Source organism: Sus scrofa, chromosome 7 (genome assembly GCF_000003025.6).
Source record: "Sus scrofa isolate TJ Tabasco breed Duroc chromosome 7, Sscrofa11.1, whole genome shotgun sequence".
Lineage (NCBI taxonomy): Eukaryota > Metazoa > Chordata > Mammalia > Artiodactyla > Suidae > Sus > Sus scrofa.
In genome coordinates this window covers 94,967,945-94,986,148 of record NC_010449.5, presented here as the reverse complement: position 1 = coordinate 94,986,148, position 18,204 = coordinate 94,967,945, and the positions used below count along the sequence as shown (strand labels likewise).

General features: G+C 40.9%; 1 protein-coding gene across 35 annotated transcripts in view; it reads right to left on the bottom strand.

Moving 5' to 3' along the window:
- SIPA1L1 (signal induced proliferation associated 1 like 1) overlaps positions 1-18,204 on the bottom strand; it is a 378,935-nt gene that overhangs the window by 182,580 nt on the left and 178,151 nt on the right. Inside the window, exon 1 of one of the 35 annotated variants that reach the window (XM_021099442.1) lies at positions 13,952-13,967. The exons of the other annotated variants lie outside the window; for them this stretch is intronic. The gene's annotated coding sequence lies outside the window, so the exon portion shown is untranslated. Of the gene's footprint in view, positions 1-13,951; positions 13,968-18,204 lie in introns of those variants that run through there. 35 annotated transcript variants of the gene reach the window in all.

Sequence of the window (18,204 nt, the reverse complement as noted above, 5' to 3'; positions counted from 1 at the left end):
GCTCAGGGAACTCTACCCATTATTCTGTGATAACCTATATGGGAAAAGAATCTGGAAAAAAAATGGATATATGTATGTGTATAACTGAGTCATTCTGTTATACAGCAAAAATTATTACAATATCGTAAATGAACTATATTTCAATAAAACTTTAAAAAGTGAAGGAAGAAAGAAATTAAAGGAGCATAAAAAATCTGTGTGACAGTCAGTTACATAATATCTACATTATAAATATTTGCTATAAGAATAAATGGATGAGCAGAAAAGCCAATAAAAGCTAGTAATAAAGGATTGAAAACTACAAAACACTGCTGAGAGAATTAAATGGAGAGGTTTGTGAATGAGCAGACTTAGTATTATCGAAATGTCTATTCTCCATAAACTGAAAAACAAGTTCAATGAAACCTCAGTCAAAATCTAGCAGGCTTTTATGAAACAGACAAAAAACAATGACAAGTTGATTCTAGAATTTATAAGAAAATGCAAAGGATCTATAATAGTTAAAACAATTATGAAAAACAAGAACAAAGGTGAAGGACAAAATCACTTGATTTCAAAAACTTATTATAAAGCTACTAAACTCTAGACAGTGTATAACTGATGTAAGAACACACAAATAGATCCATGGAACAGAAAACAGTCCAGGAATAGACTCATATACATGTGTGGGTAACGATTTTCAACCAAGACATCAACTCAGTTCAAGACAAAAAAAGAAGTCTTTTTAGCAAATAAATGGTACTGAACCTAGAGATGGGGGGGGAGAATCCAACACCTCAACAATTACTTTATTTCATATACAAAAAAATAAAGATAGGTTATCAACCTAAATGTAAAAGATAAAACCCTAACGCATCTTAAGTAAATACAGAAAAACACCTTCCCAAATTGAATAGACAAGGATTTCTTAGATAACTCACAGTAAAGCACTAACCATGAACACTGATAAATTGGACTTAAACTTTCTGCTCTTCAAGGGACGCTATTAAGAATATAAATATATAATTCTCTCTTAAAGCAACGGAAATAAAAGCAAAAATAAACAAATGAGACCTAATTGCACTTAAAAACTTTTGCACAAAAAAAGGAAATTGACAAAATGAAAAAACAACCTACTAAACAGGAGAAAATATTTGCGAATGATATAACCGATAAGGGATTAATATCCGAAATATACAAACAACTCATTAAACTCAATATCAAAAAAACCCAAACAATTCAATTAGAAAAAAGGTAGAGAACCTAAAGAGACACTTTTCCAAAGAGGAAACACAGATGGCCAACAGGCACATGAAAAGATGCTCAGCATCATTAATTACCAGAGAAACACCAATCAAAGCCACAATGAGAAATCATCTCATACCTATCAGAATGGCCGTCATCAAAAAGAACACAACAAATGTCGGTGAGAATGTGGAGACTCATTCCCACTGTTGGTGGGAATGTAAACTGGTGCAGCCACTGTGGAAAACAGTAGGAAGGTTTCTCAAAAAAAAACTAAAAGTAAAACTAGTAATTCCACTCTTGGGTATGTATCCCTCCTCCCCTCCAAAAACCCCCAAAACATTAACTTGAAAAAATTACATATCCCCTAATGTTCACATCAGCCTTATTTATAGTTGCCAGGACATGGAAACAATCTAAATGTCAACACATGAATGGATAAAGAAGATGTAGTGTTTACACACATACACACAATAGACTATTTCTCATTCATTAAAAAAAAAAAAAAGAACAAAATCTTGCCATTTGCAAGGACACAGATGGACTTGGAGGGCATTAGGCGAAGTAAAATAAGTCAGACAAAGACAAGTCCTGTATGCTATCATTTATATGTGGGATCTAAAAAATGTAACAAACTAGTGAACATAACAAAAAAGAGGCAGCAGACTCACAGATATAGAGAATAAACTGGTGGTTATCAGTGCAGAGAAGAAAGTGGGGAGGGGTGCCATGGGGTAGCCTAAGAGGTACAAACTATTACGCAGAAAATAAATAAGCTATGAGGATACACTGTACAGCACAGGGAACACAGCCAATACTTTGTAATAATTATAAAAGGAATATAAGCTTTAAAAATTATAAATCACTATGTTTTATATCTGAAACTTCCATAATGTTGTACATTAACTACAATTAAAAAGCAAAATTGAATATAAATATATGTATGTATATATATATATTCCATCCATGTACACATTTATATGTTACTTATATAAGTAATATATATTTAAAATCTTACAAAGCAATAAAGACAATGCAATAATATTTTAGAAAACCAATCAAGACTTGAAGACACTCTGCAAAAAAAGATGGCCAATAAGCACATGAAAAAACGCTCGAAATCCTTTATCATCAGGAAAACACAAATTAAAATCACAATGGGATACTATTTCACGCTCACCCCACCAGAATCGTTAAAATTTAAGAAACAAACAAACCATGTGGTTGGACCACATCGACTCCATTTTGCCAGCTCCATCCTAGGCCCACAGTCCTCCCTGCCCTCCTTTCTTCTGTGTGGCTAGGTCACAAGGAGAGCACCCAAGTCAGACAGGTGCCCTGTCAATGTTACCCCTGATAAGAAAGCTGGACAAATGCCTACTGCTGGCACAGACACCCCCCCCACCCCCACCCCGTACCCCTTTCAGCAACACCAAGTGCAACAACGGCAAAGGCCTCTGGATCCTGCCTGTGTGTATGTTACCCACAGTCAACTTCAAAACTGCCACTTTATGGAGCTGCCTGTTTCATTTTTCAGCCCAAGTTCCTTCTCAGTTGAGAGGAACCAATGGAGATTACCCCACATCTCCATCTTCCAACAACACATACCCAAATCTGACTACGCCAGACACCATGAAGAACGTGCAACAACTGGAACCCTCACAAATCATTACTTGCTTAGGTATAAGATGGCACAACCGCTTTGGAAGAACAGTTTGGCAGTTTTTTATATAGTCAAACATACACCTACTCTATCATCCAACGATTCTATTCCTAGGTATTTACCCAAGTGGCATGAAAATAGTATGTCTACAAAATGACTTCATAAAAATGCTTATAGCAGCCTTATTCATAACAGCCAATAATAACTAGAAACAACTCAAATCTTAGGAACACTTAAGATCTATGTCTTTTATTGCAGGGATATTATAAACCAACCTTCCCCCTTAAAAACCTCCAAACTCTAGAAGAATTAAGGTAGATAAGAGTGACGGACTCATCCTACCCCTCCCCACCCCCTTTTTTGTTTTTCCCACACTGGAAACAAGAGAGGATGAGAGATCTGAGAGGGGGGTGGGAAGATCCCTGCAGGAGAGAGAAAAGAGCACTGAAGGACGTTCACAGGCAAAAATTTTAAAAAAGCCTGAGGAGATGAAGGAGGAGGAGAGGAGGGATGCCAGGACTAGAAGATTCACATCTGGAGAAGGGGAGAGGACCACAGGAACAGCCTTCATTAAGCATGGCACTAATAAGCACAGCAGACAGAGGGAAGGAAGGCACTGGGGCCCTGGGAACAGGCTTACTCTCCAGCACGAGGATTCATGGGCTTGCCATAAAGCTGTCTGTAACTCCTTCCTAACTTTTAACCCAACAGTCAGTCAATTCCTCTGTGCCATTCAATGGAAAACGTATTTCCACTGGATACTGTGTGGCTGCTATAACACTTGCCTAAAATAAGGAGAGGGTATCTGGCGAAAGGCTGGAATCTCTCTTTTGAATGATGCCTGCATTGTGTCAACATGGATTACCTTTTGGAGAAAGAAGTATGCAAGAGCCCATCTGTTTCCTGCTCTTTAAACGATTTGTTTTGTTATTTTCAACGAATAACTATGCATGGGGGCCTTTATTTACTTATCCTTAAAATGTACGTCACAGACTAATAAACATTAAGAGTCCCTGGATTAGCCAGACATTCCAACTACGGAACATGTTCTCTAGGTTAAGTGACTCACCAACAGGTGGAACTTAACATTCAACAAATGGCGCAATAAAGGAACCAATTCACCTCAGATGGAGGAGTAAATTATCCTCACTGGAGGGAGAGGTGAGAAATTGTCTTCCACGTGGCACGAACAAGTTCCGCTTGCTGTGGGAACTACCAGCTTTCTTTTCTTTTCTCCATACATCGGAGTACTCTTTTTGAACACTACCAGAGATTTTACTCTGACCTGAAACTCTTTAAAATGCCTAAATAACTCTTGAGGTTAAAGAGCATCTCTCTTTTGAAGGAGCACTATCCTAACAAAAGTTAAAATGTTTCCCTCGGGGCAAATAAAGAGTTTCCACTGCGACCCACGCCTTCTTTTTCTTATTCAACAAAGATATCACTTCCAAGATAAGTGATAGCCCAACTGCTTCTTGTCTGCTCTCACGTGATACTTTCCAAAATCCAAAATTCCAGAAAGCACATTCTAGGAATCAACTTTATCCCAGTCCTTCATGGACCTGAACTTCAACATGCATTAGAACGGAAAGAACAGACAGGGTGAACGGAGAAATGTCGCTCTGACCAGGCAGACTCAGAACACAAGCACCAGTCAGCCCCTCTCTTCCCCTGCGCGGAGCAAGCCGCTGACAGCGAGCAATGAGTGTTCTGGAACAAGTCCAGGAGGCTTGTCAAGGTGAGCTCCTGGCCGGCGACAAGGAACGTCACATCTCCATGACCCGGTCCTTTTAGAGCTCCCCATTAGAGTCAACGCCAGTTAACTATGAAATGCAAGAAAGCATTTCTGATGAGGAGCTGCTGCCAACGCAGAAGCTATTTTAGGCTGCCTTCCAAACACTACCTGGCATCGTCCCACAGAGGAGGTACCCCCTTGGATACTACCTGCAGGAGAAGCAGCATCTTTCACCCACAGGGGGCTGGGGTGGAATAACAGTACCTCTTTCTGCTGACTCCAGGAGACAAGCAGGAAATGTCTCTCCAACCCTTAATTCTCCCTGATGTTATTTCTCTGTAGTCTAAGCCACACACCTCTCTCACATCCATGGGCATAAATCGAAAAGCCCAAGGGCAAGGAGTTAAATCTCTCTCTCTCTCTCTCTCTCTCTCTCTCCTCTCTCACACACACACACACACACACACACACAGGCTGTATTCTATATGAAAGCTCAACAAAGGCTACAAGTCCTTCTGTCAGGAAAACAGTCCCCCCAGTGAAAAGGCAGTGAGCCTGAGACCTGAAATAGAAATTCTTTTTTTTTTTTTGTCTTTTTGCTATTTCTTGGGCCGCTCCCGCGGCATATGGAGGTTCCCAGGCTAGGGGTCCAATCGGAGCTGTAGCCACCGGCCTACGCCAGAGCCACAGCAACGCAGGATCCAAGCCGCGTCTGCGACCTACACCACAGCTCACGGCAACGCCGGATCCTTAACCCACTGAGCAAGGGCAGGGACCGAACCCGCAACCTCATGGTTCCTAGTCAGATTCATTAACCACTGCGCCACTACGGGAACTCCTGAAATAGAAATTCTAAGAACCACTTATTTTTCATGAGGCCAGGAACTTCATGGTCACTGCCCATAGAAACTTACTGCTGTACATAAAGGTCAATGACTCCTCTCTTTGTAAATACTAGGAAATACCAACAAATGGCTTGCATGAAATACATGCTACATTTGTTCAATGTGCAAAGCTTTTTCTTTTGCGAAAGGTCCAAGCAGGTAAAAGCTGGCCTAATCAAGAAATAACTATTCCCTGGAAACAGGAATGTCAAAAACAGCTGATTCTCAGATGGAGGTCATAAGCTGAACAGAGAATATTTATAGTCAGCCACTCAAGCAGAGAGTAACTGCAGCAATACCCTCTCCCATTTATGACACTTCACAGTTTACTAGAGAGCATTTTTATATTCGTTATCTCCTTTGGGAAAATGGGCCAGGTCTACTCAGAACTGTAAAAAGTATCCTGGCACCAAACAGTAAGTGGCCCTCTGCCCTTGAAGGGAAAAAAACTCACAGACTCAAAATAAATGCGTCTTTTCTTGGGCTGCAAAACAGTGAGCAATAGTAACAAAAGCAAAAATAAACCAATGGGACCTAATCAAACTGACAAGCTTTTACACAGCAAAGTAAACCATAAAAAAAAAAAAAAAAAAAAAAAAAAAAAAAATCCCAAAAAGACAACCTATGGAATGGGAGAAAATAGTTTCAAACATGCAAATGACAATGGCTTAACCTCTAAAATATCAAACAACTTATACAACTCAACAGCAAAAAACCAACAACCCAATTGAAAAATGGGCAAAAGATATGAATAGACATTTCTCCACAGAAGATATATAGGCAGCCAACAAGCATATGAAAAAATGCTCAACATGACTAATTATTAGAGAAATGCAAATCAAAACTACTATGAGGTACCACTTCATACCTGTCAGAATGACCATCATTAACAAGTCAACAAATAACAAATGCTGGAGCAGGTGTGGAGAAAAGGGAACCCTCCTACACTGTTGGTGGGAATGTAAACTGGTACAACCACTATGGAAAACAGTAAGGAGATACCTCAGAAAACTAAATACTGAACTACCATATGACCCAGCAATCCCACTCTTGGGCATATATCCAGACAAAACTTTCCTTGAAAAAGATACATACACCTGTATATTCACTGCAACACTATTCACAAGAGCCAAGACATGGAAAAATCTGAATGTCCATCAACAGATGAACAGATTAAGAAAATGTAGTATATATACACAGTAGAATACTACTCAGCCATAAAAAAGAACAAAGTAATGCCATTTGCAGCAACATGGATGGAACTAGAGACTCTCATACTAAGTGAAGTCAGAAAGACAAATACCATATGATCATGATATCACTTATATCCGGAATCTAATATATGGCACAAATGAACTTTTCCACAGACAAGAAACTCATGGACTTGGAGAAGAGACATGTGGTTGCCAAGAGAGAGTGGGAGGGAGTGGGATGCACTGGGAGTCTGGGGTTAATAAATGCAAACTACTGCATTTGGAGTGGATAAGCAGTGAGACCCTGCTGAACAGCACTGGGAACTATATCTAGTCACTTATGATGGGAAAAGAATGTGTGTGTGTGTATATATATGTATGTGTGTGTGTATATATATATATGTGTGTGTGTGTGTGTGTGTGTATATATATGACTGGTTACTTTGCTGTACAGTAGAAATTGACAGAACACTGTAAATCAACTATAATGCAAAAAATAAAAATCATTTAAAAAATTAAAAAATTTAAAAAAATAAAATCTGGCACAGATAAACTTATCTACAGAACAGAAACAGACTCACAGACAGGGACAGCTGTGGTTGCCGAGGGGGAGGGAGCAGGAAAGACTGGGAGTTTGGGGTTAATAGATGCAAACTGTTACATTTAGAATGGATAGACAATGAGGTCCTGCGGTATAGCACAGGGAGCAATGTCCAGTCACTTGTGATGGAGCATGATAAAAGATACCCTGAGAAAGAGAATGTGTATAGACATATGACTGGGTCACTTTGCTGTTCAGCAAAAACTGATAGAACCATGTAAATCAACTACAATAAAACAATTAAAAAAAATAAACGGTGCTGCAGGAGTTCTCATTGTGGCTCAGCGGGTTTAGAACCCTACTAGTATCCATGAGGATGCAGGTTCGATCCCCAGCCTTGCTCAGTGGGTTAAGGATTTGGTGTTGCTGTGAGGGGTGATGTAGGTCACAAATACGGCTCGGATCTGGCGTTACTGTGGCTGTAGTTAGGCAGGCAGCTACAGCTCCAATTAGACCCCTAACCTGGGAACCTCCATATACCACAGATGAGGCCCTAAAATGCAAAAAAAAAAAAAAAAAAGAAGAAGAAGAAGAAAGAGAGAGAGCAAGAGGATAGAGAGACAGGGAGATGATAGGGAGGGAGGGAGGAAGAAAGAAAGGAAGGGAGGGAAGGAAGAAGCAAGGAAGGAAGGAAACTATGTTGCAGACCAGACTTGAAAGTAACATCCCATGACTGCAGTTAATGGCCGGCTATAAGCAATAAACTCAACCAAAAAAGGGGTAGTCTGGAAAAGAGAGACCGTAACTACTTATTAAGAAACCAGATGTTTTTTCTTTATTTTTTTGGTTGTTCTTCAAGCATTGAACTATGTAAGGATGAGTCTGGTTTGCCCTTCCAGGCGTCCAGAAAACCAGAAAACAAACTCCAAAAAGCAACATGACCCCGCTCTATCTTAGAACATTGGGGGAAAAAAATGAACTTGACAATGAAATGTATTTATTTTTTCTTTTTAAGGCTGCACCTGTAGCATTCGGAAGTTCCCAGGCTGGGGTGGAATTGGAGCTGCAGCTGCAGACCTATACCACCGCCACAGCAATGCCAGATCTGAGCCCTATCTGCGAGCTATGCTGCAGCTTGCGGCAAAGCGGGATCCTTAAGCCACTGAGTGGGATCAGGGATCAAACCTGCATTCTCATGGGTGCTATGTCAGGTTCTTAACCCATTGAGCCACAATGGGAACTCCAGACAATGAAATTTAGAGACCTAGTAATAAAGACAGACCTGCTGTACAACCTAGAGAAGGCAGAAGAGAAAGGCTCGAGTCCAGATCCCATCCTGCCAGACATGACAGATGAACTGCCTTCCTTGGCAAGGAACCAGGTGAAAGGACCAGCCCTCAGGCTGGGATTCCCAGCTGTGGTTGCAGACACCCCTAGGGGACTCCAGGAACCTCAAAGAATACAGCACAATTTCAGGACAAAATTTCAATCCCATCAGTTTACAAAGGACTGCTGTACTACAAAGATTAAATGGAGGGATGGCTGGTAATCACCCCTCTGGGAACCAGACAACAGTATATCCTTTTGCTTTGAAACTTGAAGAGAAAATAACTTCTCACACTTCATACTCCTCTAGAGAAGAAGAGATCCTACTGAATAACATTAGGGAAGAAGTGGGGTTTTCTTGGCCACGCCTTCAGCATGTGGAACTTCCCAGGCCAGGGATCAAACTGGCCACAGCAGAGACAATGACAGCACCACCTTTAACCACCAGGCCACCAAGGAATTTCCATCCCAAACCCTCAGCCCATCCCCCCTCCCCCCAACCTGTCTCCTCTGGAAACCATGTTTTTGAGGATTTTTAAAAAGATATTCAATTTATTTCATAGCCTCCTCCCAGAATTAATGAAGGAGGAATCCATCTGGGAGGAAAGAGAATGGCTATCTTCAGGAAAGAGTGAGTCTGTTTTTTTCCTGCAGTTAACATGTCAGCAAGTCAGTCAAACTTTCTTTTAACTGAGCATCTACTATGAAAAACAAAACAAAACAAAACCAAACATGGACAAGCTAGTTACTGCTTAAGCTGCCCCCTCAGACTCTGCTCAGAATAAATGGCTGGTGTGATGCAGGCCAACAAAGAAGCAGTTAAAGAAGTGATGGCAGCGTCAGTGCTTCTCTGCAGTGGCTTACTTCTTAGACTACAAATTCATCACCTGAGCTCTTTTCTATCTAATTTTCTTCCCACATCAGGCTCACCACTTCATTCTTTGCCAGAACTTGACTTTATTCCCATCCTCCACTCAGAACGAAGTTAAACTCCCCCCTCACTCCCCTGAAGGTCTCTCATATCAAAAACATAAGGGAATGGGGGAAGAGAGATAAAAAGATAACCCTCTTTGATGAAATGAGAATAGGACTGGGAGATCAATTATAAATGACTTATCCAAATCCTTTTCCAAAGACTTCATGGCATCTTATCTGAAATAAGCAAACAAAAACCTATTGAGCCATCTTTGTGGCGGTAGAGGAAACCTAACAGACTCAGGAACCCACTGATAGAGTGTGTTATAACTTATAGCAGATGAGCAAATAGGGAGAGTTCTATATTTATAGCTTTGGCATTGGGTCCGACAATAGTTAACTGAGTTAAATCTGACAAGTGCTATGCAGGAAAACCCAGTGATACATAAGCAGAACACTGTGACTAAAAGGACAACAGTTCAGCATTATTAAACACGATCATGCAAAATCTAATTATCAGAGTTCCTGTTGTGACTCAGCAGGTTAAGAACCTGACACAGTGTCTGTGAGGATGCAAGTTCAATCCCTGGCCTGGCTCAGGGGGTTAAGGACCTGGCGTTGCCATAGCTGTGACATAGGTTGGCAGCTGCAGCTCCAATGTGACCCCTAGCCTGGGAACGTCTGTGTGCCGCAGGTGCAGCCCTAAAAAGAAAAAAAAAACTAAATGTCCCATGAAGCCACCCATAAGTAAAACAGGCAGGAAAGACAGGATTACTATTTATTAATGATAATATTTTGAAAACAAGTTAAAATTTGCTTTCTTAACCATTTAAAAGAAAAGATTGTAATTTGATGCTTTAAACTAAAAACACATTATAACATCAATGAATCAAAAGTTTGAGCATTCTCCAACAATACAAAGTGATAAACTAAAACTCTGAGACATTTGACTAACATGATTCAAGTCAGTCTCCGTGTGGGAGGGATTGCCATGGCAAAAGTGAAGTCCGGCAAGCTGCTGCTATGTAAGCAAAGAAGCTTCAAAGACAGTGCTGTGTTCTTACTAACAGTAACAGCTGCTAAAACACATTCTTTAAAATATCCTCATTTTCTTCCAGGGGTGGAGTTTCCCCAAGGAATTCCAGGCTAATATCTAAATAGACACAGAGCCAAAACCAAGTGCCACCACAAAATGCAGACTTCCTTTACAGCAACTTTTACGCACTTTCCTTGGAAGAAAGGACAAAGCTCTCATCGTTTGCTCTCTTCACACCACAAAGGCTTCAGTACAAGAAGCCTGGGGGTCATTACTGGCCAAAGGGCTGAGAACGCTTCAGTTAGGGACAGACACTTAAAAGAAGCCCACTGGAGGCCAAGAGGGCTGTGGCATACATACCAAGTTATTTTGAGCCTCAGAGAAACAGGCCAGCAAACCAATCCTCAGAAATTATCAAACCGCCACCAAAGGCAAATACTCTCAGATCCAGGGGGATGTCTGCTGCTTCTTTGTGGCGTGACGACTTTAAAACCAGACAATAATCCAACTCATTGTAAACTGAAGCATGAAGCAGGATAATAGAGATCTGAGTCAGTGCAGAGTTTGTGCGATGGTGCACTGCTGAGGTTACAGGATGGGGAGGGGGCAGAGAGAAGGGGCACGTCAGGCGGAACGAGGCAGGGGACAGATGTAGCATATTAACAACACGTCCAGGAGGGATCCCGAAGCCAATTACCCTTGAAGAATTACTGCAGCAAGCCTTTGGTCATTTGCCTTTTCTCTCCTATCTTTCAGGGCAGCAGAGACATTTCTTTTAAAAAATAGGGTATTCGTCTCCACTTCCTATACAGCAACCTTACCTTCACAGGACTCTTTCACTTAAAACCAAACCGAAACAAAAACAACAAAACCCCCACAGGCCTACAGAGAGAAATCTGCCCTACACACAAAAAATCTCTCCTTAAAATCACTGGAAACCAAGCTTAACCCGAATAGCCTGGTTAAAAGCAGAGCCTAGCTTTTCTTTAAAAAGGTTCTCTTTATCCTATGACGAAATGTCAGCAATCTACTCATATAAATACCTGCAGTTCAGATGGCATTGTGTTTCACACACACCATACACAAGTATTTAATAATGGGTGGGTATCACCACCACCCAGGTGAGTTCTTCATTAACAACTGATGTGGTGGAATCCAAAATACGACACCAATCAACATATACACAAAACAAAAACAGGCCCACAGATACAGAGAACAGATTTATGTGTGTGGCAGAGTGGGGAAGGGAGGGAAGGATTGGGAGTTTGGGATTAGCAGAGGCAAACATTATACATAGGATGGACAAATAACAAAGTCCTACTATAGAGAGCACAGAGAACTATGTTTGATATCCTGTGATAAACTGTAATGGAAAAGACTATGAAAAGTATATATTCTTTTTTACATATTCTACATATATTCATGTACAACTGAGTCATTTTTCTGTATGGCAAAACCACACTGTAAATCAATGATACCTCAATAAAATTTTTTAAAACATTCAGAAATTACATACACACACACAAAAAAATGGTGTGGGCCCCCCCCCGCCCCGCTCCGGTTTTTTCCTTTTTATGGCTGCACCTGTGGCATACAGAAGTTCCCAGGCTAGGGGCTGAATTGGAGCTGCAGCTGCTGGCCTACACCACAGCTACACCAATGCTGGATCCAAGCCGCATCTTCGACCCACAATGTAGCTTGTGGCAACGTCGGATCCCTAAGTCACTCAGCGAGGCCAGGGATTGAATCCACAACCTCACGGACACTATGTCAGATTCTTTACCAGCTGAGCCACAGTGAGAACTTCTCTCCCCCTTTCTTTTTTTTCTTTTTTTCTTTTTTTGTCTTTTTTTGCTATTTCTTTGGGCCGCTCCCACGGCATATGGAGGTTCCCAGGCTAGGGGTCAAATCGGAGCCATAGCCACTGGCCTACGTCAGAGCCACAGCAACGCGGGATCCAAGCCGCGTCTTCGACCTACACCACAGCTCATGGCAATGCCGGATCCTTAACCCAATGAGCAAAGCCAGGGATCAAACCCTGGTCCTCATGGTTCCTAGTCGGATTTGTTAACCACTGCGCCACAACAGGAACTCCTCCCCCCCTTGCTTAATGGTGTGCTGTGTTCAGTGAGAGCACATTACTAGCCCATGTTAATCATAATTACTTTTGAGTGGCAAAATTACAGTTTTCATTTTCACTTTTGTTTATCATTATTTTCCACATTTCCTAGGTATGCATTATTTTTGGCAAAGTTAGTTTCTAAACTTGCTGGAGAACAGAGTTGTTCAATGAGATTTTCCTGATGTTTGAACAATTACAACTGAATGGATGTTATTCCAAACGATCAGCAAAGTGTAGTAAAAGAATAGAATTTTAGCCACAATGAATGCTGGACTTTGGCTTGAATCTTAATAACCAACAAGCTCTACACATCTGCTGAGTGGGTGGATATACACTGATGCCTCCATCTTTAAAAGGAGGCCACTAGGCAATCATCAAATGGGAGTACCATCAAATTTTCAGGATGGGGTCAAATATTCAGACAGACGTAGAGACAGCTGGTCTGTCTTCACACAGTGTTTAGCAGAGCTTTCCAGAGTACAGAGGGGACACCCAACCCTACAGATCAGACTAATTCTATTTAAGTGATTTGAGAAGAAAATGTGAAAGAGAGACAGGCAGAGAGAATAAGAAGCTTTCATCTCGGATTAGCATTCATTTAGAAAATTGAGATTTCGGTTCCACCAAGTTAGACAGCATCTGTGACTGAGGGGATACAATATAATCAAGCATCAAACTTCAGATATTTTTACACTCATTAAGAACTTTGGAATTCCTGACTGAGGTCTAATCACTGTACCCACTGACAAGACATGCCCACTGCCATAGAAGAAATAATCCACACAAGGTAATCTAGAAGCCATAAAGCGCCATTAAATTTCCACTAGGGGTAAACCTTTCACGCCCCTCTGTTTGGGTGTTGGCTAATGACCCAATTATGTACACAATATGCAAACCAAGGGCCATAAGGTTGGGCGATTTGTATTTGGAACGGAAGCATGGTCTCTTGGCTCCTAATTGCAAAAAGAGATTAAGTGAAAGGTTAATTGGGTTCCAAACAAGTCCTTATGACAAAGAGGATGGCAGTTCTTAGCGAATCCTCTATAAAGACAGCCTAAGTCGCTGATAGGAAGGTCCTGATGACTTATATTAGGGAAAAGAGCTTAACTAACCATGTAAGAAGGAATCTTACCAAGGGCCCTCACTGACATGAACTACTGTCCCAATCAGTTTCATAGAAACTCACTCTAAAACCTGTTAACTCAGCCGATGTGCTAACAGTAATTTTATAATTTGAACGTCAGATTTTCTAAAATGAACATGACAGTGTCTAACAAACAGCGGCACCCCATAAAAAGACAACCCAACTCACATGCTTGTGCACAGACGCCCACAGACATAAAACAGTAGTCATGCCTGCAAAACACAAAATTACACAGCAAGCTACGGCTTTTTTCTACTTCCTATCAAAAGATGAATTCCTCTGACAGGCCCACTCACAGATTTTCCAATATGAAAACAAAGATTTTCCACATATTAAAAAGTCAACGCAGATCACAAGTGGAAAATCTAGCCCTTTGGCTACTGATTACGTAAATCTGGTTGTCTTTTTCTCTTTAGTGCAGAACAATGAGATAACAAGTGTTGGATAAGATCCCTAATGCACCACCAGAGAAAATCAATAAGGAAAAAAAAAAAACAAAAAAAACAAAAAACCTAATGAAAAGGCTTACTTTCTAAGAAAGTCTTCATTTTATTTTCTCCCTAAATGACTTCTAAATGTCCTCCATTTTAGAATGACCATGATTATTTTAATGTTTTGCACTAAAATAAATTGAAACATAATCAACTTACTATTTAGTGAGGACAAAACAATGACTTTAACCCAGTTCATTGCCAGGTAACAGACAGGTCTAATAAGTCTGCTAACCTGTCCTTTTGGGAAGGAGAAGGAAAGGCTATCAAATTCTACTCTAAATATGGAAATACTGATGAGTTGTTCAAAGCAGAAGACACAAAACAGACACAATATAAACATCTAGGATTTCCTCCTACCTCCACTGTGCTGTGGGAGTTAGGCAGAGGCTCCAGGGGGCAAGACAGCCCCTGGATTTTCCTTCTAGAAAGACATAGGTGAGAGCACAAACTGGAGCTGGAAGACCAGCAGCAGTTACCACCATCTTCACAAAGGGAAGGATAGAAAGCGCGGAGGAATGTTCTAAAGCAGACCCGCAAAACCAGAATTGCTTACAAAGGTCGGAAATTCCCTTGCTTTTTATTCTATCTAGGGAAGAAATCTGGTTTCACAAATGTAGCCCTACTCTCCAGAATACGTTCAAACTCAAAGAACAAGTCTCCCTTTCGAATTCCCTCAATCGGAATAAAGAGTAGACAATATTCAGTAGCATTCTGGATAATTTGTGCCAATTTAAATGATTCACATATTGCTGCCCCAGAGTAAGCGGTCTAGGGCCAGTGCTTTCAAGTCAAGAAGGGTGCGGAAAGCAAGACCTAATTACAGCTCTGAGTCACTGTCTAGAAGTTCCCTCAGCCCAGGGGAGCATCCCCCACAAAGGCACCATTTCATTTTGAGGCATAAAAACAAGCCAAGTCTACAGATCCTTTTTACATAAGAAACAAATGAGAAGACAAGAAACAAAAATAAGAGTTCACTGAATCGATTTTTCAAAGAAAAATGTCAATAGGGGTTTTCCCTTAAAAACCAACTAAAGTTTTTAAAACAGAAAATGGATATAAAATATATTACAGGATTATAACTTAAATATCTTAGACATTTCTTGTCTATATTTGGCCTGATGTACAAATGGCATTCCATTCTCGAATGCTGGTCATCTCCCCGTGAGAAGATTTACTAGCTCTTTTCATAAGGGCCTCATTGACTGGGTTTTTGCATTTGATGGCTATATAGTCTTGTAGCACTGGTAACGTTTTAATTTATGATCCTGGGCCCACAGTGAAAGGAAAAAGCTAAAGAGAGTTACATTTAAGTAAAATTAACAGAAGAATCCATTTTTTTTTAACACAAAAAGGCATGTACAAAACACAAAAACCTAAAATTCAATTTTTACAAACATGTTAATGTTTCTCCTTCTGTAGTGGGGATACAATCTAAATGAATTAAGGGTATAAAAACAATCTCAAGTTTACTTTTTTTTCATGTGTTAAACATTTAAGTAAAAAATAACATCCTGAAAAAAAAATGGAAAGCCTCTTCTGTCATAAATCTTTCCCTGACATTTTATCGGTAATTATGCTCCCAAGTTGAAAGGATTAATGATCTGAGTAGAAACGGCTATTCAGTCCTGTGGAAGCAACATTCTAAACAAGAACAAGGGGTAATGGGAATTCTCCAAGGGCAAAGAATGGGTTTTTTGAAGACAGAAGTCAAATGACTTAAGACACGTTTCAGACAAGGATGCTACAAAGTCATCTCCAAGACTCAGCTGGGGCACAAAGGGAAATAATGAGATACTAGTTTCAAAGTACATGCTTCATAATCTATTCAAAGGAGTGGATGTCTCATCCACAGCTGATGTCACCAGCACAGGGTGCAAGCTGACAAATTTAGAAAGAAGTCAATTTTATCAGTATGACGGCTAATTGTCAGAGTGAAAAAAAAATGCAGAGATTCACCCAAGTTTGCTAAAAGCATGCATTCTGACTACAGGATAAAGAGAGCTATTTAAATGAAAAAATAACCAATACACTCTGAAAAGCTCACAGATGACATGGTAGGCACTGAGCATGCTAAAGCTTTCAGGAGTGAAGGTCTGAGTACAGACAGTGACCTCATTAAGCAGCAGAGCAAGCACCGGACTCCAGAAGATAAGTGTGATGATTAAACTCATTGGCCGTTTAAAATCCAACACATTTTTTTTTGGCCACACCCATGGCATGTGGAAACTTGGGCAAGGGATCAAACAAGGACAACACTGGGTCCTTAACCCACTGGGCCACCAGGGAACTCCTAAAATCTAACATTTTATTTAATACAGATAACCAAGATACCTAGTAACAGATCTTCAGACAAATGTCTAAGAACACATTTACAGCCTCCTTCTATAAGCCTGAACTTCTTCTCAACTCCTTCGTGATTTTAAACAACAAATATACATAGTGCCTGCATTTACCTGAAGTGACAAAACATATAAAAATCATAATACACATATGCGGTAAACCATAAACAAATACATAGGAAGAATAAATAAAGACCAAAACTAGGATTGTGGATCTTCAGAGGTAGAGAAAGGGAGGATGACTGTAAGTTCTTTTGTGTGTGTTTTTTTGTTTTGTTTTGTTTTGCTTCTTAGGGCTCCTCCTGTGGCATATGGAAGTTCTCAGGTTAGGGGCTGAATTGGAGCTGCAGGTGCCAGCCTACACCACAGCAATGCAGCTACTCAAGATGTGAGCTGCATCTTCGACCTATACCCCAGCTCACGGAAACACCAGATCCTTAACCCACTGAGTGAGGTCCGGGATCAAACCTGCATCCTCATGGACACCAGTCAGGTTCGTAACCCATGGGCCACAATGGGAACCCTGACTGTGGGTTTTTTAACTGTTCCACAAACTTGGTAAATATTCTGTGTCTACAATGCTGTGGGAGAGTACATATGAATATCATTTCTTATACAGTTTTTTTATTTGAATATTCACAGTAATTTTTTAAGACCAAAAGAAAATAAGGAATTAGAAGTTTGGGCACAGACTGTTCTAAGAAAACCCCAGGGACAGCTCCACACTGTCCAATATACACCTATACCAGGGGATGGTTTTTAGGCCAGCAATCCAAGACCCTTTGCAGCATTCATGGTCCAAATGGGCTGATTAAAAAGGAAAAACCTCTGGGAAAGGAAAGGGAGATTCAGGAAGCAATGGATTTCATTGTCCTGTCTCTGAACACAAAATCTACCTGGGAGTTGCTCAGAGTGGAGAGGGTGCCAGTCAACACCAACACACCCTGCCAGTTTAATTTAACAGTATTATTCTGCTTTCCCTTGTAATTACTCCCACAGCCCGGGGAGAAACTAATGGACTACTAAAAATGAAATGGAGATTAAGGAAATCACTTAGGATGTTTTGGCTCCCAACTTAACTGGCTTAAACCAAAAGGAAATGCTCCTGGCTCTAACGCTTGGACTTCTGGAGGAGGAACCGGCTTCACGGCTGATTTCTCTGCCCTCCATCCTGTGTGACTTCTGGCTCAGCCTGGAGTCACACAAGACCTCACACCAGCATCTACCGACATCCAGAAGAAGGGAAAGAGAGGCAGACTCTTCGGGTAGCTCTGTGTTAAATGTGAAACGACTCCTGCCAGAAGCTCTTGGCAAGCCTACTTTGGAGCCTAGCTGTTAGAGCAGGACACCTCAGGGCCATTCTTGAAACAAGCCCTCCGGCCAGTTAATGCCCAACACTGGCCGCTGCCTCCTCCACAATGAGTTAATCTTGGACACAGCAGTGATGGGGTTGCCCCTAATCAGGACCCATCCTGGAGCTGTGGTCAGTTCCTAACCCCATAACCTGGGGGTAAAACAGAGTGCATAATATGGATCCAACCCTAATGTCTACTCACTAGCATTTACAGGGAAGAGCCTGAGCCATTCT